General features: G+C 34.7%; 1 protein-coding gene and 1 long non-coding RNA gene across 7 annotated transcripts in view; one reads left to right on the forward strand and one right to left on the reverse strand.

Annotated features, from left to right (window-relative positions):
- Positions 1 to 26946, reverse strand: part of Rbp6 (RNA-binding protein 6) — a 1483108-nt gene that overhangs the window by 699835 nt on the left and 756327 nt on the right. The gene's annotated exons all lie outside the window — the stretch shown is intronic.
- LOC141480430 (uncharacterized) lies at positions 16160 to 17117 on the forward strand. The gene is made up of 2 exons (XR_012464337.1): positions 16160 to 17022; positions 17076 to 17117. It is a non-coding gene; the product is annotated as an uncharacterized lncRNA (long non-coding RNA).

Here is a 26946-nt window from a genome sequence, read left to right on the forward strand (position 1 = left end):
TTCAGTAAGATTGTATCCAGGTTCAACATCAATATCGAATGAGAAAAGAATGTGGGATTCTTCACCATTTATACAGTGTGTAACAACGAAAACTTAACAGAGCCGTTTTTGAATATAAAAAGAAAGATTTTTAAAAGAAGCTCGGACACGTCGATTTCTGATTAAAGGGGGACAACTTTCAGACTAATCAGATTTTTTGTAGTACGCACCCCCTCGAAAGGGTGCGTCCGACAACCCTTATTTAGATAAGAAAAGTAGGTCCAGTGGCACCTTGTTTCAAAGGTCTTTCGAATACCTTTACAACTCTGTTAAAAGAAAATTTTTGTAACGATTAGTTTTCGAGATAATTCGAAGTTAAAATTGCCATGTCAATAATACATTAGACAGACCACTCGGTAAATTGTATGCCTAAATAAAAAAATTTTTGAGCAGTTCTCCTTATCAGTTTTTTGTTAAATAAAATTCCTTTTTTAAAATCAATACCCACTCCTCTTCTTTCAGTTTTCATTAGTACTTCGTTCGATTGTTTTGTTTAAACGGGTCGTGTATTGTTATTTGTTTAAAAATGCCTTACACTACTGCTGAAATGCTAATATAACATCAATTTTATTTAACGAGCAAAACCCTGGTAAACACCTTAGCAGGATTTGGTCAAAAAATTTAGGGAGACAGGTTCGGTTTTAAATAAGAAAAAAAATGTTCAGAGAAGGGTAGTGAATGACGATGATGCGATTGGAGTGATTGGTCAAGTCATCGCCAAGTACCAGAGGTTTATCAGCAATGGCCGGAATAAGCCATATGAGCGCATGGATAATCCTTAAAAACCACAAATTCCATCCTTACAAAATTAAACTTGTTCATGAACTTAATGAGGATGATTTTGACCGAAGACAGGAGTTTTGTGAGGGCATGAATGAGAGATTTATGCAAAATCCTGAGCTGTTTTATAACATCTGTTTTTCGGATGAAAGCTCATTTTATTCAAATGGTTGCGCGAATCGTCACAATTGCCGTTATTGGTCGGATGAAAACCCAACACAATACGCAGAAATACATACCCAACATCACCAAAAGTTAAATGTCTGGGCCGGAATATTAGGCAATCATATTATTGGTCCATTTTTCATTGATGGAAATTTAACCGGTGATTCTTATTTACAACTTCTTGAAGAGGCAATACAACCTCGTATAGTTGAAATAATTGAACAGGATCCAAGATGTCAAGATGAATTTATCCATTTTCAATAAGACGGTGCACCACCCCATTAATGTAAGAGCAATAATGTAAGAGCAAAATTCGAACAAAATCTTTATTGTTGCATGGGGCAAAATGGCGCACATTTTGAACATTTACTCTAAATTTCCTATGTGAGTTATCCTTATTAGGTGTTACTTTTTTTGTGTGTGCTTTAAAAACAATTATTGGGATTTATTAACCCTAAAACAGTATTTAAAACTCTTCTGCGTCATCAGCAGTCAAGGAAATCAGCAGGTTGTATTCGCTGTGTAGGTAAGTTTTTAGTTTGATTCACTTTCTTATCAGAAGCATAAAATATCCACGTCAAAAGGCAACCTTCATAAGGAGGTGCCACTCAATTTAGAGTTGCCAAGGAGGGCCTTCAGTGAAACGGATGAGAGTGGACAATGCAACACCTATGTATACTTGCAATTGTTGTAATGTGACAATTCCTATGACGCAAGTGAACTCTCACCGTAGAACCATGAGTCATAAAAATAATGAATGTGTTCAATTGTCTAAAGTTGTTCAAATCATAACGAATGCATTCAATTGCCGCATTGCTACATACAGAGTGGAGAGTTCGGTTGCATCCAGTGAGTACATGTCATTTTTTAATGAGATTAGGCAGAAGGTCATTGAATTACTGGAATCGGCCATAAGGATCCATAAAAGTATCAAGGTGTATATGGAAGTTTTTGGGAATTATATTCTTCAGGCTCAAGATTCGAGGGACACGAAGTCATTTAATTCCCAAAATAAAATAGTGGACCAATCTTAAGATTTGAATGCTGTTTTTGATGGATTCCGCGATGTAATTATGGCTCAAACGTCTGAATTCCAGTTGATGCCGACGAAGATTATCACTACGAGTGAAAGATTTACAACAGTCACAGAAATACATTCTATATGATACGTTCTCACTAACTCACTTGATGTAAACTGACATAACCAGCACTCGTCCACTTCTTAAATACAGTCCGTCAAGACGTCATAGCCAACCCCACCTCTTAGCTACATGCGCCAACCCCACCTCCCAGCTGGATGCGTTAACATATGTCGATACGAACAGACAGTGGTTGTTGCGCTCTCGTAGAGGGCAGACATTAACACAGTCCTCGCCGCCTGCGCGTCACTATCGACAGCGAGGCTAGAGCGATGCGTTACGTCACAGCCTTCACCGCATCGAGAGAGGTGAGGGCACACCGATAAATATGCATTACTCAGCCACACGCCGTGGAGTGAACATCTCGATCTCTTACCGTTGGACGGTTGCTGCTGTGATGTCACAACGCTACTAACTTGGTGGGCTCACACCGATGGAACATTTATTACTTGAAGGATATTCGAAGTATGCAGACGATGTTTGTACAAGGACAAGCACATGATGAAACCCTGTACCGTGCATTCACACACACACACACACACACACACACCAACCAAATGTAATTACGTCATTATGTCACACACACGCATAAAATCTCATACGAAAAAAAAATTCTGAACGATCCATGCAATAGACACTTCAAGGTCACATCGCCTTGATGTTACTAAACAACAACAAAAAAAAGCAATCGATACGTCATAGTGGTGGGGGGAGGCCCAGAACCGGCTGTGGCAGAAAAATTTGAGAGTATCGTCTTAAAGGCAGAAAAATGTGTTATTTAGATGAGACATGGTTAGATCAAGGCTATACTGTCTCAAATGTATGGCAAGAATAAAAATTTTTTGATCGATTCGGCCGTTACTTGATGAAGATCCATAGTAAATTCATAAACTCTACCTTCATATTTGCTCTCCACAAAATTTATTCAAAGAAATATATCACGATAATGTTTCGCTAACACGGTATCATTAAGTACTTTAAAAGTTCATTCTTAATCTAATATTTATATATCTTACAATTAAGGCTACCTACTAAGGTACTCATACGATCAAATTACCTAAAACATCTACAACTTTTATATACCTAAAATACAGCTTCATTTATGATCACCTCAGGAATATAACATCAATTCTACATCAATGATAATACTTCATTGGTTTTTAAAAAACCAGTTCAATAATTATAATCTAAATCCAGTTGGTCATTCATTAGAATGTTTGAATTAAATTCCATTGCTTCCAAATTACCCTCCAAACCTTTATATTCTGTGTGTAAGATTTCGAAATCTTCGTTAAACATATGATTTTCTTGTAAGAGATAATTTGAATATATTGAAGTCGTTTTTTTCATTTACATAGCTCATATTATGGACTTGGATACGACTCGTAAGTATTCTGTCAGTTTGACCAATATATACTTTAGGACACATTCCATACTGTAATTTATATACTCCTGATTTCTCGAATTTTAATGATATGTATTTCTTATTTTTGATGAACTTTTCCAACGTGATCAATGTATTTCACCTTTTCCAAAGTATGCAATTTTAATATCTCGTTCATTCCCATTGATAAGTTGAATAATCAAAATTATAGAGTTTTAACATATTTTGTTTGTTTGGTGAGAATTATTTCAGTATTTTGCTGAGAGACACGCAAGACATTGGTAATTTTAATTATCAATACATTTTTGAAACCAATTTCTGTAATTGATTGATATGATTTTGGACAAACAACAGACAAATAAAACAATATAATAAATACAAACCTAGAAAAATACAGAAACAGCAAGCAGAGAGAAGACAATCTTTTAGAGACATTCTCGCAAGATTGCCACACAACCTAATTGATTGTGGTTAATTAGAAAAGAAAAGGCCAAAACTATATGAATTATATAGGCATGAGGAGTTGGAAAACATTGTTATTTTAGGAGCTGTTAATAATAATCCCCAAACATCAATGCGAAATTTGAAAATATCAACAGGCCTACTGAGAACTAACGTTAGGAGAATTATGAAAAAAACACAAATTCAAGCCATACAGGACCAAAAGAGCTCATCAATTCAGACCAGGAGATTTAGAACGCCGCATGGTTTTTGCCAGTGGTTTTTGGAAAAATATAACCAAGTGCGTGATTTTTCGTGCGTTAAGACAGACACAGCTTATGGCATTTTTAACCTCTACAATTCATATACTTGAGTACAACAAAATCCTCATCGGCCCGTTCAATTATAGTGGTCAGGAATATTTAGAAATTTTAAGCAAAATATCGAACCCCTTGTTGATGAATTGCCACTAATGGAGCTCAAAAAATATATTTTCAACAAGACGGGGGTTCGCCTTTCAAGAATGCATCAATCACCAATTTTTTGGCTGCAAATTTTGGTAATAAATAGATAGCTAACGAAGGAACCAACCGTTGGCCGACCAGGTCATGGGACCTAACGACTATGGACTTTTACCTCTGGGGAAGGTTGAAAGATCTTATTTTTGAATTGCCGACCAATTCTAGATACGAATTGTAGACGGCAATGATGCAAAGTTTTGCTTCTCTCACTCCTATTGTCCCCTGTGTGTAGGAAAGGAAATTTTTAGTTATATTGAAATATGCAGGAATATACAGGGTCAATCATTGAAAAAAAAATTCCATCAATAATCATCGATATCTTATTTGAAAAAATAAGTTTTTTACACCATTGAAATCTACGTAAAAAATGCTTTGGATATGTTTTATAGAAACAAGAATATTTTGACAGGAAAAAGTTTCAGCAACATTTTTAAAAAACATGTCTTAATCAGAAACGATGATAAATATCTATATGGGGTTTTCACCATTAAATTTCACCAATTTGACCCACTCTGTATACCGTCTCCCTCCTAACCGTTGTGAACTAAACCCGATTGAGCTAATATGGGCTGAAATAAAAAACCCAATGGCGAGGAAAACTTGACTTTTAAAATGGATGAGGTAAAATGCCTCCTAGCTACTGCGATAGAAAATGTCGCACCCGAGATATGGAAAAAGAATAAGACTAAAAGTGGGATCTCGACACTAGAATAGACATTGCATTTGAACCATTGATTACCTTGAATAAATGCGATCGCTCATCATCGGACGAGTTTTCTTTAGTTTTTTTCAGACGATAATGAATAATACAATACTGTTAGTAATTTTAAACGTATTGCGGTGGTTGCGATTTATGTTTTTATTTTAATTTAATTACATTTATTTGATGTCGCATCAACCTCTAGGGTTATTAGCGACAATTCAAATTTCATAGTACATTGACTTCTTGCAATAAATTTTCATATACGGTGCAGCAGCATTATACGTCTTAGAAAGGCAATTAGTTTTTCATAGTTACAATTTTGTCCTAACGCTGCTTCAATTGAAGGGGGGATGTCGTACTTGACTCTCTCATTGTAGTAAAATGCGCACTCAGATAAAATATGTTTGACACTTATGGCACAGTCACAAACTTCACATGTAGGAGGGTTATTACCGTTGAGGATGTATTCATGAGTGAGGCGAGTATGCCCTAGTCGAAGACGTGACAGAATAACTTGCAATTTTCTCGTTTTTGAAAGTGATTTCCAGGGTAGGACCAATGGTTTGATTGCTGATAACTTAAAGTTGGAGCCATTTCATTTCTGTTGCCACACGTTAGTGAGGATTTGTTTGTAAAACGGTTTCAGGTCAGGGTGGGTAATTCTTTTTTCAATATCTGTGAGTGGGTTAGTAATAGCATCCTCTGCCAGATGGTCGGCCCTTTCGTTGCCTGCTATACCAACATGTGATGGAACCCACATAAAGTGGATATGTTTACGTTTCTCAATGATTGAGTGGAGAGCTTATGTTTGATGTGAAGTATGATGGGGTGTTCTGGGTTTAGCTTCGTTATTGCCTCCAGTGTACTCAGTGAGTCGGTAATTACCAAGAATTTTGTGTGATCGTTTTTCTCTGCATATTCAAGTGCTTTCCATATGGCATAAAGTTCTCCTGAGAATACAGTGATTTCTGCTGATAGTTGGAAGGAGTGATTGGAGGCAATACTGGTGAATGCTGCCCCTACTCCTTCTTCTGATTTGGATGCGTCGGTGTATATTTGGATACAGTCTTCGAATTGTTGCAATAGTTGTTGAAAAGTTGCATGAATACTATGGTTGGTGTTATTTTTCTCGAATTGTACGAACCCTTTTTCAATTTTAATACTTGGAAAGGTCCATGGAGGAGGATTAGGAATGTTTGAGGTGTTGAAAATTTCAGGTCGATTGAGTAGTAAGTTGGAAAGGAATCAATTAAGTCTCTCGTAGAATGGAATTGCCACTCTCTTCCTTTTTGCAAATGTATTTCTGAACCTTTGGGCTACAACGTTATGGAAAACAGGGTTATCTGGGTTAGATTGAACTGCAGCAGCATATGTGAAGCTGAAATATTTTCTTCGGATACTTAATGGAGGTTCTCCTGATTCACAGTATAAACTTTCAACCGGACTTGTGTGGAATTCTCCAAGAGCAATTCTGAGAGCTCAAGTTTTGGATGGTGTCCAGTTTTTTCAAGGTCCCGTTTTTTGCGGAGTTGTACACTATAGAGCCATAATCCAGTTTTGATCTAATTAAAGATCTATAGATCAACATTAATATATTTGTATCTGCACTCCATGATCTAGATGCAATAGTTTTCATTAGGTTTAGACCGGTCTGACAAGACATTGTTAGGTATGTAATGTGCTCATTCCAGTTGAGTTTTTGATCGAATATCATACCCAGAAATTTTGTATGTTTGAAGTACTCAATATCTTTATTGTTGAGTTGTAGTTTAGTCAAATTTTCTTTGGGTCTTTTCGTGAAATGGATACAGTTTGTCTTGCTCTCAGATATTCTTAGGCCTGATAATTCTGACCATTCTTGTAGTTTATAAATGAAATTTTGTGAATATCCATAAATTGTTTTGAAATTTTTGCCCTTGCCGAAGACAAATAAATCATCTGCGTAAAGTGTAGCTTTCAGAAGGGCTGCACAGTCATCAATGATACTGTTGATTGCAACCAAGAAGAGAGTAACACTCAGCGAGGTTCCTTGGGGGACTCCATTATCTTGGGTCCTATTGGAGGAAAATGTGCCATCAACACGAACTTTGAAATTTCTGTTATTCAGAAAGTTCGTATGAATTTCAGCGAATTTCCAACTATTGACCATTCATGGAGTTTTTTAATTATTGAGTGTCGCCATACCGTATTATATGCTTTTGATATGTCAAAGAATATTGCAATGCACTCTTGGAAGTTAGCAAAAGCTTCGTGGACATTTGATTCCAGGTCAACTAGATTTTTACTAAATCCGCTCTGTTGAGGGATGATGAGTTTCCGATTTTCCAAGGTCCATATCAGTCTTCTATTGATTATTTTCTCTATTACTTTATACATGGCACATGTTAATGAGATTGGTCTGTACGAATTCGTTAATGATTTTGGTTTTCCTGTTTTGAGAATAGGTACTATGATTGATTCTGAACATATATGCGGGAAAACGTGCGTATTCCATATGACATTATACATTTTCAGCAGTTGTTCTTTGGCATTCTGGGGCAGCATTTTCAGGAAAATAATGGGAATGTCATCTGGGCTTGGTGTAGAATTTTTTGTTTCTTCTAGGATGTCCGAAAGTTCTTTCATTGTAATAGGATAGTTCATTGGATCCTCAGTTAATTCATCGTATGCGATGGGAGTACTCTCTTCAACTAGTTTTCGAGTTATGAACTGTGTTTCGTTACTTGAATGTTTTTGAAGTGTTGATGCTAAATCGTCTGCTATGTCTTGTGTGGAGGTAAGTGGGGATCCATTGTAATTCACATAATTAATCATTGAGTGGTTACGAGTTCCAGAGATTCGCTTAACCATTTTCCAAACATCTCCAATTGGATTGGAATTATTTATACCAGCTACGAATTTCTGCCAACATTTACGTTTGTTCAGTTTCATTGTGTATCTTGCTCGTGCCCTCAGACGTTTGAATTCTGTGATATTTTCAGGAGTTTTGTGTCGTTTGAAAGTGTTAAATGCCTTTTTTGCAAGCTTCACTGCAATCTGACATTCATCATTCCACCAGGGAAGGGCAGGGTATATTTTTCCGCCGCTTTCGTAATTGTTTGACAAAATGTCTCGATCATTTGATTTACGTCCATTCTAAGTATTTGTTTAGTATCTGACATAATGGGATCGTTTTCGATATATTTTACGAAGTTGGTCCAATCTGCTTGTTTCAAACGCCATCTGGGATTCATATTGTAGGGTTTACGATAGTTGTCATTTTTTATAATTATTGGAAAGTGATCGCTCTCGAATAATTCGGGAAGTACTTCCCAGTCAAGAGAAATGGATAACTCGGATTCACAAAAGGTTAGGTCAATTGCTGAGGAATCTCCATTTGCAGAGTTGAATCTTGTGACTCTTCCGTCGTTCAGTATATTGAGTTGTAGGTTGTTGATAACTCTTTCAATTTTTTGTCCAGCTACTGTGATTTTCTTAGATCCCCAAATATGGTTGTGCGCATTGAAATCACCAACAAATAATCGAGGTGAAGGAATTTGTCCGAAAAGGTTGGTGAGTTAATCTTCATTTGGATCCTGATTCGGAGGAATGTAGATATTACAAATATTTAATTTCATTGGCCCACAGATAACAACCGCAATCGCTTCTAAGTTGGTGGTCAATGGAATATTCTGCACCTCTAATGTATTCTTAGTGTAGATAGCTACTCCTCCACTGGCATGTCGCGTGTTTTCTCTATTTTTGAAAAAACATGTATAATTTGAAAGTTTGTGCGTTTTCTGTTTATGGAAATGGGTTTCCTGTAGACATATTATGGATGGGTCATGATTTTGTAGGATCAATTTCAGCATTTCTAGCTGGGTATAGTACCCATTAAGATTCCACTGCAATATCGAGTTGAACGTAAAATAAATGGGTTAATTGTAACGAGAAGTTAGAATTAGCAGAGTTCCTGTGATGTGTCACTGTCCTCAATTTCGCTGGATTCAGCTGCTAATTGTTTCCTGATTTTGTTTTGGATTTTTGTACATCTTGCTTTGATTTTACGATCATTTAAAAGTGGATACATCTGGTGCAAAGTTTCTATCACATCGTCTATGTCCATTGTGTAATTTTTTGCTACGCTCAGAGGATCCGCTAAGCCATACACATTTTCAAAAAAGTCCGTAATTTTGTTAAATGTTAAAGTTGATTTTCGATTCACGTTATCAAATATGGGTCTAGCTGGATTCAGCAGAGCTTCTACAGATTCTCTATCTTGGGTAATTTTGATTTTTTCAACCCGTATGTCTGAGTTTGGTTTGATGAATATTTTTTCTTGGTTCGATGATTGAGTAGGGGGAGTTGTTATCTCAGAGATATTACGTTTTTCAGAAGAGTTGTGGTATTAGTTTGAATCGGTTGGTAGCTCATGGGTGGGTATTCTATCGATAGTTATAGTTTTTTGGTTGGTCATTGTTATGGTATTTAATGGTATAGAACTGGATTCTGTGGATAATTCGTCTTTGTCGTTATTGGAGTTCAGAGTGGATTCGTTGGTAACCGTGTTCGGACAATTTGCTGATAAGTGCCCATCTTGCTTACATTTGAAGCATTGATGATTGTCTAGTGAGAGAAAGATTCTGTATGGAGTTTCTTCGAAAGATATTACAATAGATTGAGGTAATGTAGCGTGGGAAACAGGAGAGATGTAGGTGTGTCGGCGAAAACTCAGGATATGTTTGAATTTGAGATCGGAGGCGCTGATTCTCAGGAAAGATAATGGAGATACCAAGTTCAAACGTAACTTATGAAGTTCGGTTTCTAGCAATTCGTGAGGAATCGAAGGACATACATTCGATAAAATGAGTTTTTCGCTGGGCGTGATTAATCTTTTGGCTGTAAGAATTTCTTGGTTCACCACAATTTTTCCATTAGCCTTGGTGAGAAAGTCGTTTACGATTGTCTCACTGGAAAGATATACACAAATTATGTTGTTTGAAATGCGTGAAGAGAAAATAATATATGTTGGGTCGATTTGATTTCCTAAGGCTAGAAGGTAGTCTTCCAGTTTTGTATTTTCTAGGGCGTTGAATAAGATTGCTTGTTTTTTTGACGGAAAATTCGGTGGGCTAGTAGGTGCTATCGTTTAACTGACTGTCGTTGAGAAAAGTCTTGAAGCGATCTGGGTACTCCTGTAGTCAGAAGTACCCGGGTGTTGTTCTTCATCCATAGTTTGAATTATCTCAGTACGCATCTGTCCACCAGTTCTTAATGTACTGATAAGAACCGCTATTTGGTCTTGTCAGTAAGGATTTCGACGAAATGACAAATAAATATACTATGAAAAGAATAGAACTCACAGGTACTGATGAAGTTGGCTATAGTATGATGCAGTATACACTATCACAAATATTTTGAAATTTGAATTTTGCTTGAAAAATAACAACTTTCTGCGGTCTCTAATAAGCACGTTGATAGGTTACTAGTCAGGACCGTATTCTGAGATTTATGTGATTATTTCTTTTTGCGATTATTTGCAGAATTTCACAAAAACTCCAGTTAAACCACTCAGGGTCAATTTTACATAAATTAGATGCAAAAATTTCTTAGAACGACTTCCCTGATTTTTTTGCTATAAATAATCTCAAAAACTATATGATAAATCTATATGTAATATTTGAATTTTGTTATGAAGCTAGGAATTCATACTGTAATGAATCTGAAGCCGGCCCTGACCGATATCTCAGCGAGCTAACGCATGCCTCATCGGAAATGCACTCGATAAGTCACCGCAAATAATCTAGGCCAGTGCCGAAATCCCTAGAGAGATCCGGAGAGTTCGTTGACGATATAAAAAGGCCACTCTCTGTCCCGAGTAGCAGTCTGTACCTAGAATTCCAACTGTAAAGATAAATTAAGCGTTAGTTGCTAAGTGATGTATATAAATTAGTTGTGATAGTGAAATATCGTTAAAAATAAATTGATTAAGACAGTTAATTCTTCAATTCGTTACACTTGGTGATCAGAAGTGGATTTTTAAAATAAATTTGTGAACGCTCAGTGGACAATCTTTGTATTACAGTAAAATTGACTATAAAACTTTCGCACTTTCGCGTATATAGACACTAGTCTATGATGATCACTAGATCATTGTATTTCGCGAAATGGACAGTACCGGACGACGGAAACATAAACTGATAGACCTTTCTCGCGATAAATAGACTTGTGAAAATAAATAAGTGTTTCGGACTCCATTAAATAAGTGGACATATTCAGTTTTGAGTAAAATAGACAGTAAGAGATAAAATGTGTTCAAGGAAAGTGCGCCTAGTGGACTTGAAAGTCGTCGAATTGAAGCAAGAATTGGAGGAGAAAGAACTAGATTCTTCCGGAAAGAAATCAATACTCCAGAAGAGACTATGGGATAACTTGATTGAATCAGGAGAAGATCCCGAAACATATTTATTAGAAGTTTCTGGGGGTGATTTGAGTTCAATAATGAGCAAACTCGAGGAGGACACCAAATCGCTGAAAGATGAACTTCAACAAAATTCGAAGAGTTCAAAAGATGAACTTCAACAAAACTCGAAGAGTTTGAAAGATACATTTCTAGAGAATTCGAATAGCTTGAAGGAAGAAAGAACTTCTAGAGAATGCAGAAGGCTTGAAGAAAGAGCTTTGTAGTGTGGCAAGCCTACTCGAAGGAAGGATAGGAACCATCGAGACAGAAATAGACAAAATCAGAGTGGAAGTCAAAGGGGAGATCAAAGAAGAAATTGGAGCAGAAATGAAGAAAATGGAAAAAAAGTTAGGCAATGAAATCAAAGGAGACTTCGAGGCAGAAATCAGCAAGATGAAGTAAACAATTAACAAGTTGCAAAACCAAATCATTAATTCTGCCCACACCACAGAAAATGTTTCCGAAAACTCAATTCCGGAACTGAAAAAGTTCAAAGCCAGTTCTGAACCAGGAAAGCCCACCTAGAGCACGTTTACCATTCACAGCTGAAGAACCGCTGCCAGAAATCAGGAGAATCCCTACAGTAATTTGAAGCCGACATAGCTCGATTGGTCCGTCTGGCATATCCTGCTACACCCGAAAATATAATGGAGCGGTTAGCAGTTCAGGCACAGGCACAGACAATCCTGCCAGAGCAAAGTTCAAACTATGGAGGAAGATGAACAGGGTTTTGCTGATATTGAGATCACTATTAGAGAGGTGATAAAAGGAGTTTTATCTGAGAGAACACAAATAAGATGCTGGAACCGTGGGAAAATTGGGCATGTGCGTAGCAGATGTCCAAGCATTCAAAAAACCAACACCAAATCAAGAAAACTAGAGAGGTTCTATGAGAAAAGGCAATCGTCAGCATGTATCCAGCAAGCCCACGTAAAAAACGCAGATGCCCTGTCACGGAGACCATGCCCCGATGACTGTTCACATTGCCGACGAGCAGAAGAGAAGGAAGCAGCTATTTGTAGAACTAGAGCTGTGGACGACAACTGGGAGGATAATAAGATCAAGGACGACCAAGAGAAAGACCCATATCTTGGTTCAGTCATCGGATGGAAGAAAAGTAACCGAAGACCATCGTGGCAGGAGGTAGCAGGTTATTCGCCAGCGGTTAAGTCCTACTGGGCACTATGGAACTGCCTTACCTTGGAAAACGGGGTTCTGAACGAGAACTGAATCCAGAAGTCGGAGGAGTGCTACAGTTGAAGAAGGGTCAGAAAAACATCTTCTACTTGGTGACCAAAAAGCATTCTCGAGACAAACCGTCCCATGAAGATGTCTGGAGGAGTCTTACTAGACTGAGGGAGACGATGCTCGGCCTGAATCTCGTGGACTTGGCAATCCCAAAATTAGCATCTGCGTTCGACAGGCTGGACTCGAGCGGTAACCATCTTCCACGACCGAGCATGAAGACTGTGGAGTGTTACTTCCATCGAACTTCACAGTGCAGATATGAGGAGTCCTGCAGGTATCAACACACGCCAAGGATAACATATCGTGGCGAATCGTCTTTAAGAATGGGGCAATGTAATGAATCTGAAGCCGGCCCTGACCGATATATCTGCGAGAAAACGCATGACATCGGGAATGCACTCGATAAGCCACCGCAAATAATCTAGGCCAATGCCAAAATCCCTAGAGAGATCCTAAGCGTTCGTTGACGATATAAAAAGGCCACTCTCCTTCCCTAGCAGCAATCTGTACCTAGAATTCGAACTGTGAAGATAAATTAAGCGTTAGTTGCTAAGTATTGTATATAAATTACTTGTGATAGTGAAATATTGTTAAAAATAAATTGATAAGACAGTTAATTCTTTAATTCGTTACAATACCTTATTTTAGATTATAAACATCATTCATCATTTTACAAAACTGTGTAATATAATAATAGTACCTACTTTCCTCATGAAACATTTTAACGTATTATTAATTCACTAACACTCTAACAATCTTATTTCCAAAGAATGCATTTTTTTACAGGAATGATTTTCTCACCTCAAATTAATAATAAAGATTTTTCTCCTTTTAGCAACTCCATCCGTGGACACACTGTATATTTTTTATATAATTAATGTAATTTAAGTACAATTTATGAATGTAGTAATTGAATACTAGCAATACACTCGAAATTAATTTTTTCTCATCTGTTTAGTATAATTTACGTACGCCACTGTAAAAGACAGGCAAAAACGTTATAGTCAATTCTGAGAATTTAGTGCCTACTTATTTGGAATTATAGTATAACTAGAACTAAATCGAATTGGAGTTTTTCAATATTTACAGTTTTAAGATTCAACTTTTTCTCATTGGGATTCAAAACTTATCAAACAATACAATCCACAAAACATGTGAACCTAGTTCAAGCCTAGATTAGAGTAGACCTAGAGTAGGTAGTAAAAAAGTTTCTATACAAATTTTTGTCACTCAAAGTTGGCTTTTCCATTTTCTCTTAAAAAACTCTAATGGGATCTGAAGATTGTGAGACTCTATAATGTGGAAGTGAAAACCAAGGGAGCAAGCACACATATCGCCGAGTGACGACTGAAGTATGGTATACTTATGGTAAGATAAATCGAAGCGTGTTTGTCGTGATTCAGTATTCCTTAAGTTCACTTCTTTTGAAAAGGCATTTAAGTTTGGTTTTTCAAATCAAAATGGTTCAGTATTCTGTTTTAGTGTGTTTTCATGATAGTGTGAACAATAAAACTTGAAAGGTGTATATTCTCAGAAGGATTAATTTTTGGAAAAAAAATATTTTGGCTTTCTACTTGTCCATCTTTATACAAAAAAATGTTGGAACCTTCCAAAATAGCTGTTTCGAGAAGGATTTTCTTTCAGTTTGTGTCTGCATGATTTACATATATTCGTATAGAGTTAATATTTTGAAATTGATTTCTTCCTTCTTTGATTTGAAAGATTCATACATTTTTTTTGAATAAAGATGAAGAAGTAGAAAGCCAAAACCTTTCTTTCCCAAAAATAAAGCGTTTTTGGGGTGATATTTCATAGGTAAGTTGATAAAATATTCGTATGTTTACGTTTGCATCCATGTTATATATTCCAATACAACATCCATGAAAAGTTACAGACCATACTCGTTTATGTATTTGATATCTGTTCCCGATATTTAAAATTCAACAACAACAATCTCAATAGGTAGAATTGGAACGGATGGCTTGAAATGAATCTATATATATATATATATATATATATATATATATATATATATATATATATATATATATATATATATATATATATATATATATATATATATTTGTTCATTGCATATTGGTGAGCCCGGTATATGAACGGGGCGTTGGTCCACCCAGCACTTCCCGAATATATTTAGGTATATACTTTTCGGAATACTCTTCAGTGGTATGCTTTTATTAATAGGCCCATCAGAGGGGTAGATTTTTTCTGAAAATAAAAATTTTACATATCCTTTAAACCTTTGTCAGCCCCATGCTGTTGGTCAGCCCATAGTTATACAAATCGCTATATGAAGAGCATCTTGGTCAGCCCTACAATGCTGCCACATCGAAGGGCTGACCAGGAACGCGATCCATTTCAGTGTATCATTGGATTTCATCGTGAGGGTATCAAGTGTTTTTAAAATCCTGCAAATCCAGTTTTTCAGAGGTAAACTATGTGTTAGTTCACCGGAAAAAATATATTAGGAAAAGAAAAAGATGCCGTTACTATTGACTATTTATGTTTCATATAGTTTCTGTATTATGTATGATTGATTACTTGTTTATTTTGTGGTAATTCATGATCCCTTTAATGAAATGAATAAAAACAGTTTTGTCTAAGTACCACTAGTTGATTTTATGTATACGACCAGTTTCGGGTTTGACCCCGCATTATTAAGTATTTTTTCAATACTTCAAATCAAATCAAAAATCTTTATTTCCGTAGACCTAGGGACGGCATGGAAAAAGTCACATAACTCAGTACAATTACAATGAGGTCACAATCATAAAACAACATAATTATATGATATATTACATAACATTCAGACAATAAAAGGGGTACAAAAATTAAAATTTAAAATTCCAACTCAGACTGAAAAAATTCATCAAGCGATTAAAATACCTTTTCACATAATACTTTCCGAACTTTTTGTTCAGAGAGCTTTACACTAGTTATTTTTTAATGGATATTGGGAGCTTGTTGTACAGTTTTTTTGGCATGATATGAGGTCCATTAGTCACCTTGGCTAACTTATGACTAGGAATTAAAATGTTATAGTTTTTTCTCAGGGTGAAGCCCGAAAGAAGACATGTATCATCTCTGTTCTACAACTTGGAGCAATTTGATTTAACGTAGATTATGCAATTAAAAATATACATGCAAGTAACAGTTAATATATTCAACTTTGCAAATAGTGGTTTACAAGAATCGGTTTTTTTTTTTAAACAAATTGTTCTAATATTTTTTTCTGGAAAATTAATAAGACACCGATTCTATTGCAGTTGCCAAAACAAATAATACAGTAATTGAGGGCAGAGTAAATATATGCATAATAGTAACTTTTAAGAATTTCAATAGACACAAAATTACGCAGATTCCATATAACGAAACAATGTGTCGCTAATTTCTTCAGTATGAAATCAACATGATGATTCCAATTGAGTTGGGAATCAATAAAAACTCCTAAAAATTTTTTATAGTTTACCTGTTCAATATTTTCAATCTCAGACCTAACCAATACACTACAATCAGTTTCCTGAATTGTGAAGAAAATGGTGTTGGTTTTAAGATTATTTAGAATCAAGCCATTCTTAGAACAATAATTTTGCATGTTGAATACAGCATCATTTGCTCTTACTGACAATGTTTCACATTCCGAACCACTGACAGTAAAAGATGTGTTATCAGCAAATTGTATAGAGCACTGTGGATGATTAATTTTTGAAAGGTCATTAACAAATAAAATAAATAGTGTAGGCCCCAAAACACTACCTTGGGGCACACCTGTAACAACGTTTCAAAATTCAGAGAAAAATGACCCTGTCTGAAGCCTAACTTTAACAACCTGTGTACGACCAGTTGAATAGGTTTCAATCCATTTCAGACTTGGACCACGAACGCCCATGCCAAACAGTTCATCAAGAAGAAGACCATGATGACTGATATCAAACGCTCGTGTCAAGTCGAAAAGAACACTAAGTGATTTTTCATCGTTGTCGAAGTTTGATAATACATGATTATGTAGAGAAAGGATGGCATCCTGGGTTGACAAGCCCACTTGAAACCCATATTGGTTGTCAGATACGATATTGTATTTATTTAAAAAGGACACAAGTTTTGATATGATTCTTCAAATATTTTCGAAAATGGAGATAGTAAAGCAATACCTCTGTAGTTCGACATTACATGCTTATCGCTTTTTTTATAGACTGGGACGACCATTGCTTGCTTAAGTCGGGAAGGAAAAATACCTTCAGAGAAAGATAAATTGATTAGATAAATCAGAGGTTCCATTATTTTCAAAGCAGCCTTCATCAAAACATTGCCTGGCAATTCATCAACCCCACTGGAATTTTTCGAACATGCGAATTTAATTATTTCCACGAGTTCAGTTTCATCTATTGGATAGAGGAAAAGACTCTCAGTTTTTACACAACGATTTTCAATGCCACCAGGTGCAGTATTTTTTACTAATGACTCCACTGAATCGACAAAATAACTACTAAATGCTTGAGATATACCGGGACCATCGTCAACAAGTACACCATCGCCAATGTCTTAGATGAATCGTTTATAATAGTATTTTTCCTGATGATAGACCAGGCAGCTTCAGATTTATGTTGAGGAATTGATTATTAAAGTATTGACTTTTTGAGAGCACAATTTTTTGTCTATGATTTTTTAAGAGTTGCTTATATTGACCCAATAAATGTACATTGGTTTGGCTCTTGTTCAAATTATAAATATCTCTGAGTAATATACCTTCTTCAACGATATCCTTAGTAATCCATGGTTTGTGTCTACTTGAATTTTGATTTTGTTTAATTTTTTGAAACTGTTTAGGAAAGGATATATCAAAAGCTTGACGAAAAACATCATGAAAATGGGAAAATTTAGTATCGAAGTCAAGTTCAGTGAAGTATAGAAAATTGCACTTTTCATCCGATAATAAATTTATGAAATGGAGGATATTATGATCATCAAAATTTCTCTTCAAAAAATAATGGTATATATCAGCAGCAACGAAATTTATAGGTAAGGTGATAGTTGGTAATGGGGTCAAACTCGAAAACGGTCATATAAATAAAATCAAATATAGGTAATTAGACAAAAGTGTTTTTATTCATTTCATTTCAGTATTCCTATGAAATCTGCAATTGTTTGACACGCGTTAACTATTTTGGCGCGAAACTCTTTGAGAACCGTTACGATCTTTGCAATGGTCCTAATGCTATTTTGTTAATTGGCTTGCCAATATTTTGGTATACTTAGAGAATAATTAGAGAATATATAGGTATATGACGATTACAAATAAATATCATAGAATCTACTTAATTTTAAGTAATTCACTGTTTTCCAATTCCTAACTCAAATGAAAAATTATTTTCCTGTGTTTTCATTTTTAGTTCGAATGGATGTTCCAAATTTGGTATATCGATTGTGTGTAGAAAGTAGAAAGTATTAGATTGTGTGTAGAAAGTAGCAAGTATTAGAATAAATATGATACTGCACGGAAGCTCATCAATTTTTTTTTATCAAATAGACGTTACAGTTTGTTCAGGACTGTTGTATTAAATATTCATTATGCATGTATTTCTTCAAGCATTACGATATCCATTTATCACTAGTTAATAATGAAATCATTACAGAAAAGCAAGTAGGCAAGTTCGTTGAATATGTCAATTCCATCCACCCGTCAATAAAATTTACCACTGAGAGGAAGGTAAATAATTCATTAAATTACCTTGACTCAACCGTTACAAAAAATAACAATGAACATGAATTTGCAATTTTCCACAAACCATCTTACACTGACATTATCATACATAATTCCTCTACGCACTCTTACCAGCATAAAGTTGCTGCATTCAATAATATTCTTCATAGACTATTGAATAATTTCCAGAGAGAGCTGAGTTTGATCAAACAAATCAAACAAAAACTACAAAAGCAAGCCATGGACCACATCTACCCAAATTCAAGATGCGATAACGTCAGTTATAAGACATTGTCATTTTTGGCTGAACCAACCAATAATATTTTTTTGAAGAAAGACTGCGTAAACTTAGCTCACAGAAATAGTAATAGTCCCAATAATAGTGTAAGTGCATTTATTAAAAACAATAAAGACAAAACTTCGGTATCGGATAGATCAGGAGTATATCAGCTGACATGTGGCTCTTGCCCAAAACTGTATAATGGCCAAACAGGGAGATTATTTTCCTAAGAATTAAAAGCTTAGATGTAATTTTGTGACTAGAAAGATCAATTTCACATTTGCAAACCACCTCTTAGCAGAAGTACACGAGTTCAGTCATGAATATGACATGTTATATTTAGAAGAGAAGAGTTTGAAATTCAATCTGCTAAAATGTCAAGCAATCAATAGATTCAAGAATTCGGGTAACTAACTAAATGATCAATTAGAATTGAATAACCATTACTGAATACTTTTCAAATGTGGGGACTGGGACATAAGCTCAGGTCATTTAATCCATTACAAACTCAGGTACTTGAAATGTAGGTACTTTAAATTTTAAAATTAGGTATACCAAGCATTAAATTTGTAAAATATAGTAGATAAAGATACGCCCGAAGAAGCCATTGTATGGCGAAACACGTGTCGTGTTTTTATAAAACTGTTTAGTGGAACATTTTTGACTGTGAGCTTTAGAAAGTATTTTGAAGTGTTTTGTGTGAGAAACTTTGCCAAAAATCCGACAGATATAATTCAACGCGACAAAAGTTGTTTTCTGTTAGAAACTTGACAATAGAAATAATTGTTGTATACGTTTTTGTGAGAGATTTTATCAATTAATCTAAAAAGTCGTTGACTTATACTTCAAGGTCCTTCTTCACAGTAAATTAGAAATCAACCCTGAAAAATCATCGTTGTATTCCTGATAAAATCACTTATCCAATAGATGGCATATATGGGGTTATTTTGTTTGATATTTTGAAGGGGAGTGTGTACGCATCTTAGCGATACCTTATATTATTTCACAAAAATTAGGTGTTTCGGGAAATTTACATTACTGTCTTATTTATGGAGATATTGAACGTGGCTCCTTTCGAAAAAAATTCCCTATATGCAATCAATTATTTATATTTTGAGCTGTTTTGGAATCATCCGTATCTCTGAGTATAGGTTGGAAATGAGTCAAATCACTTTTCAGTATCGTCCTTCCATTTTTTATTTTTATCATTCATTTTTGGATCCATTTTCAACCCGTTTGATATCTTGATAGAGTTTTTCAACACACTGATCTCATTTCAGATCATCAGACACGCACAGTTTTGAAAACAATAAAACCTTCTCAAAAACAAACTTAAGAAGTGCTAGAATTGAATTGATTTCTTGTTTGTATCTAAAATATAAGGAAAAGAAATATTCATCATTATTAAAAAATAGAAACTGGGCTGCAATCAAAGAATACATTTACAGTTGTTATAGAAAAAAGAAATAATATTAATATTTTTCATTTGATATTTTTTTACCCATGTTGTAGTTTCATTTCATTAGAAATTATGTTATTTTTTCATACTACGTGTTTATTAGTTTACCGAACAATTTTTGTCAGCAGTTCTCAAATTGAAGAATAATACTCCATTCAAATAAATGTTTATTCAACCTGATCAAATTTTTTCTGTGCTGAAATATTCCAAGTCTTTTTTATTTTGATCGAAATGTCTGCTGCAGGTTATAATCGATGATGATATGACGTATTCATCGTCATGAACAGTCAACATAATAAAAAAACATTGGTTTAATCTCCACTTCATTATGTTCAACCTGAACAACATCATACCTCCAAAAACTGAAAGGGAGTTTTCGAAAAAACTATTGCTAAGAAAAAGAGAATTGAAACTTATTACTAATATCTGTTTCACAAATTATATCTTACCTTATGTTAGTCACTCAGAATTTCGTTTCGTCATAGAAAACATACTTAGTGCGATTTTTACCTAATTTTTGAACTAAATTATATATCGGAAATCCGTAGTGCTGCTGCGGATTTTTATATAGAATTTATTCAAATTGTAGACATTCTGGATAGTCACTATTCATTTCTCAATAAATTCATTACCAGATCATTCATCACATTTTAGATTTTTCGTTTGTGAAAAAAATGTCATTTCTCATCTACTCATTTCTACTCAGTCACACTTCGATTATTTTTGTGCAGTCAGGTTTTCAAATCTACAATTTCAAACTCAAATCCGAAGTTTCCTGCTTAATGTCTAAAATTGATTTACACAACGCGATTTCTGTTGAGGCGTCCATGCCAAATAATTAGAATTTGAAAATCTACATTTGAAAATACAAACAGGAAACGGTTTAAAATATGTCTGTCGCACCCCTACGAACGACAACCCTCAGAAGTAGAAACTTGTACTAGCTATAAATTAACGAGGTCTTACATTTTAACGTGTGATTCCGAACACTATATTGATATTTTCAACTTATAACATATTCAAATTTTTGTATCTAAGATGGCGCAGAAGTTAAAATTGCTTCGACAAGCTAAATGGAATAACGCACTGTTAGTAATTATATTATTATTATCCTAACTAGTATGGTGTCGAGTACATTTCCGTACTCGACACCGTTATCCGATAAAAGCTGATTTCGGGTAGGTAGTCGAATGTGGGAAAGTATGAGTTCAGATCAAGCATTTTTCTACAAGTGAATATGTTACGAAGCTCTGATAGAACTTTTATATGCCAAACAATTCCTGATCTAAATTGCTTGTAGATATAGGGTGATGCACGTATACGCACGCTTGTACAAAAAACATACAAAACAGGAACTTTTTCATAAATTTCTACATCTCTCAATAAATTTTCCATCTCTATTATCGAATTTCTGCACTGCGACAATCTAGTTAGAATCATGAAATGCAAGTGCAGCGTTGCCAGATTGTGGGCTGACCAACATGCTATCCATTGAAAGTGTTCGTATAAACCTGGGCTCACAAAGACACTATTCACATCAGGTGTATACAATTATACAGCCACGCCTCCTGGCGAAGTTTTGTGAAAGTAGGTGGTGTATCAGCTATGTGTATATGGTGTAATGGTCGGCCCAACCGAAAATTTGCTAAACGTCATTTCACATGATAACATGTCCTAAAAACACTATATACAGTGGGAAACGTTGGTGAGCCCGAAACCGGGACGACCGACGTTTCCAAGGGCTGACCAGAGTTCACATCGTATATTCTACGGGCTGACAAATGACCGTTTACATATATATATATATATATATATATATATATATATATATATATATATATATATATATATATTCGTTTCGATAAGCAAGTTAACATCATCTGAAGATTTTAGTTTTATAGTCTATTTCACGAAAAAGCTAGAGTGCGTTCTTAGAACACAAATACGTCATAGATGCTAATCTATCCATCTTACAATGTACAAATTCAGTCAAGATCACCTTGAATAGTTTTTCGGAAACGTAAGATGGGGTGCATTATTAATGGATCTACATTATTAATCCAACCCGGAAACAGTTCAAAAATACAGGGCTTTTCATGATGAGCGTTAATTAGCCGTTTCTAACAAACTATTTAACGGATCAACCTGAAAATTTCACAGTATGCGGCGTTGTCGCTTCTACTATAAAGTAGCGGCTTCTTTGATTTTTCAAATGGAACACCCCATATATAATATCATATTATGATTCATTATCACTTTGTCAACAAATTCATATACTATTTCCCTATACCTATCTATTACCGTTTAGAAGATATAAATTAATTTCGATATTTTTTTACCAAACATGAACTTTTATAAATGCTGATAATCTTGAACTCTCTTGCACTAAAACGATCAAATTTGAAATGGAGTGGAGTGATACTATGAGGATCTTCACTCCGAGTCATATTTTCATTTGCCTCATACAGGGTCTTCAAAAAATGCAGATACTTTGATCTCATGAAAAAATGAGTGGAACTCAATTTTTTCAAATGGAACACCCTGTATTTTTCAACATTTTTGAGCTTTTCATCCAATTTTAGATTAACTTTGTTCAGATAATACTATTTCTATTTTGAACCGTTTTCGAGATAAACTGTTTCAAACGGAAACTGACGTGGTTTTCTTGCTCGTTTTTTTGAATTCATCTCTTATTTTGGATATTCAACATTTTTTTCATACATAGTAATATTTTTTTTTATCCAGTTTTTTAACTGTCTCAGATCAGTCAATTCGAAATTGATATGTACCTACCTTAGAAAAAGTTACAATTTGTATACATTGCGAGGTATTGGTCTCTAACGTACAACATGCACATTAATATTTTTTAATAGTGTGCTTTGGAAAAATGAATAAACCAATTATTTAACGTCAGACTTTCGTTGGTGGTTTTGACTGATTGTGATAGCTACCAATTATAATAGAGTAATGAAGATTTCTTGAATTTATTAATAATTTATGCAATAGAATTGCAAGTAGAACATGCCGAGTATTTCATGAAAGATATCCACAACTTCCGAAGCCGAATAATAATGTGATAAATCGACTACTAAAAAACTGTAGGATGAATGGAACCTTCCGTCCAAAACTCATTCGTAAGAAGACTAAAGTGGATGATGATGACAATGGTATAACAGTTTTGGGATACTTTCATGCATTTCCAAATGCTTCTCTGCACGAGGCCAAAAGGGAGATAGGTATACCCTATGTGACAATTTGTCGAATTCTTAATAAGCATAAATGGCATCCCTATAAGTTCTACTGTGTCCAACATTTGAAAGAGACTGATTTACCTCGTAGAGTGGAATTCTTTGAATGGTTACTTGTCAAGACTCAAGAGGATGAACATTTCCTTGACAATATCATATGGACAGATGAGGCCAAGTTCACAAAAAATTGAGTTTTCAATAAACACAACAGTCATTATTGGGCGCCAGAAAATCCCCATGTTGTCCGCCAAAGGGGTTTTCAAGAAAAATGACAATTCAATGTATTTTGTGCCATAAAGAATGAGTCAATTTTCTATATCGAATTTTATGATGATAATTTGAATGCATCAAAATATGAAGATTTACTAAGGAATGGAATTCAAATGATTTTAAATAATAGACCAGTATGGTACCAAATGGATGGTGCTCCACCCCATAATTCTCATTCAGTCAGCAAAGCTTTAACCGAAATCTTCGAAGACAGATATATTGGTAATAATGGAAGTTCATGTTTGGTAAAAAAAATATCGATATTAATTTATATCTTCTAAACGGTAATAGATAGGTATAGGAAAATAGTATATAAATTTGTTGACAAACTGATAATGAATCATAATATGACATTATATACGGGGTATTCCATTTGAAAAATCAAAGAAGCCGCTACTTTATAGTAGAAGCGACAACGCCGCTTCGTCTAAAATATTTTAGGCGTGTAGGTCATATTGACTTATGCATACTGTGGAATTTTCAGATTGATCCGTTGAATAGTTTGCCAGAAACGGCTAATTAACGCTCATCATGAAAAGCCCTGTATTTCCAGAAAAATTGAGAGCCATTTGAAATTGAGAGAATGTTTTACTGGAAATTGTATACCTTTCGAAAAAATATCATCTGCCATACCACGAATAAATGAAACAACAAATACAATTTAGACATAAAAAATTATAGTAAGTTTGAATTGTCCGATTTTGTCAATTTGTCTGAAGTTGTAGTTACTTTCATTACTTCGTTTTTTACTTTACTTGTTTGTTGCGAATTATTTCAGTATATTTGCTAGGAGACATGCAAGGCATTAGTAATTTTTATTGGCAGTAAATTTTTTAAACCAATTTCTGTGATTAATTGATATGCTTTCTCTTTGGAATTTTCCATACTTGATCCATGATAAAGGGATTAGCAATTTCTTTAAATTCTCTGGTTGATCTGCACCCTTCTAATATGTTGAATATAAGTTTGGGGCCTATAAATAGTGAGTATTTTGTCTTTTTTCTGCAATTCTACTCTCTCCTTCTCCTTCAGTTGTCCGTTTTCTAGTATCTGGGTCTGACTGTAATTGGGAAAAAAATTGTTTTTATGATATTTCGAAAACTAGTTAGGCTTCTACGTTAGTCTAAACCTTCTCAGTAATGAATTCAAAAAAAATCACTTCAATATGACATTTTCAATTGAAAGTTTACAAAATCGCAACACGTGTTTTGCTATATAATAGCATCTTCGGGCGCCACAATATGGGCGTTCTGTTTCAAGTAGAAATCTCACATTGGAGTGTATTTTTATTTCATCTTCGCCGATAGCTTTTAAATTTCTGATTTTCTTACAGTACAATTGAATAAACCTGTTTTCTTTTTCTCCTATTTTTTTTATTTTCTCGATTCTTCCATGCCATTTTTCATTAAACGTCTCAGCATTTTTTGAGGTGATCATTCTCCTTTTGATATTCAAACTTCTTCACCTATTTCATCGAAATATTTATTTCATTTTCAGTCCATTTACGTCCATTCCTTCATTTTATTCCTTTTTTTACTTTGTTATTATATTTTTCATAGCGCTGTTACCAATCTGTGATATTTTATCGATTTTGCTTATTCATTTGCTTATACATATAAATGTATATTCAGTAGTTCATTTGCTACATTAGCTGTGTATATATTCTTTATTGATGACTAAACAAATCAATTTTGGCGGTCAATTCATTCGGTCGGTAAATTCAAAGCCTGTTAATGAATAACTCGCTAATACAAACTAGGACAGTGAGTTTTTTTGCTAGAGAACAAGCAGATTTCCGAAAATGAACTGGCCACAATGATCATGGATACAAGAAAACAGTCAATATCTCTATCATTAAAAAAAAATTCTTCCAATAAGTGCACAACTGGATGAAAAACATGATAGTGAATTCTGATTATAAAATATCGAAAAACTTTCAGAACTCACCGTATTATAACATTCAGCCCTCTAATAAACGTAGGCCAATTGTTTCCGGGTAATGGGCTTTTCTGTTCGCCATTCTTGAAGCCTGAATAATTTGAGACGAGAACATTTTCATTCGAAACCACAGTAATTGGATGAAATAATTGCTATCACGAATCTGGTATATACAGAGCTCCTGAACCGTATATCAATTTTTAAAATTGCGCGCGACCTACACTCCAAATTAAATCTTTTTACTCTATATGAGCAGAACATCGACGTCGTTTCAATTATCAGTTTTTGATAGGCATTTTCAGCGATAGCGACATCGGTGAAACGGATATCTTGCTAAGCAAAATATTGAATTGTATGATAGGAGTGGTGTGTATTTTTCATTCCACATTTTATTTTTTTCCGCGGAAATTGGAGTAGAACGTAATCGAATATTGGTAATAGCTCTCGAGTACCTACCTGGCATGAAATGGTCCGAAAATAACTACATAGAAAAACTGAAAGGATCACGAGTGAAACGAACAACTGCCAATTGAACTTCCATTTTTTCAAAAATTGCTTTCTGTTGACATTGACAGAGATAAATTGGATTGCTTGATCAATCTGATATTATTTGAAAATGGGTAATTTGAGACCTATCTTTGAATTTGAATATACCAATAAATAGAAACTCTATCTTGGGAGTATCCCAGCAGACCGTTATATAGATTCTATTCATTCGAAGTCATTCGTAAATATATATATATATATATATATATATATATATACATCGGAAAAGTCTAGGGATACTTTTATAACATACTAAATATCATAAAAATAAATGCATGAGGTCTTTTAATTTCGATTAAATTGGTACACTCGACCACCCTGTAGATTTCTATGGGTTGAACAAAGCCTGCAAAAACGGTAACTGATCTTTCATCAAGTTTTTTACAAACTGTAGGTTTTCGGCTAAAATGAATAATCTGAAAGTGTCGAGTTTGTACATTCTATGCAGTTCTTGCTCAGCAATTGAACTGGAAATATTGTGCTTTAACAAGGAAGGCCATCACTTACCATTGGCTGAGATGAATAGAGCTGTAGGGCTTCTTCAAGGTGGCATGCGACAAAATGATGTAGGTCTTCGTTTGGGGGTCTCCAAAAGTGTTATCAGTCGATTGTGGCGGCGTT

Source organism: Leptinotarsa decemlineata, unplaced genomic scaffold (assembly GCF_025532065.1).
Source record: "Leptinotarsa decemlineata unplaced genomic scaffold, Ldec_3_MD MMD2_P_RNA_scaffold_9, whole genome shotgun sequence".
Taxonomy (NCBI): Eukaryota; Metazoa; Arthropoda; class Insecta; order Coleoptera; family Chrysomelidae; genus Leptinotarsa; species Leptinotarsa decemlineata.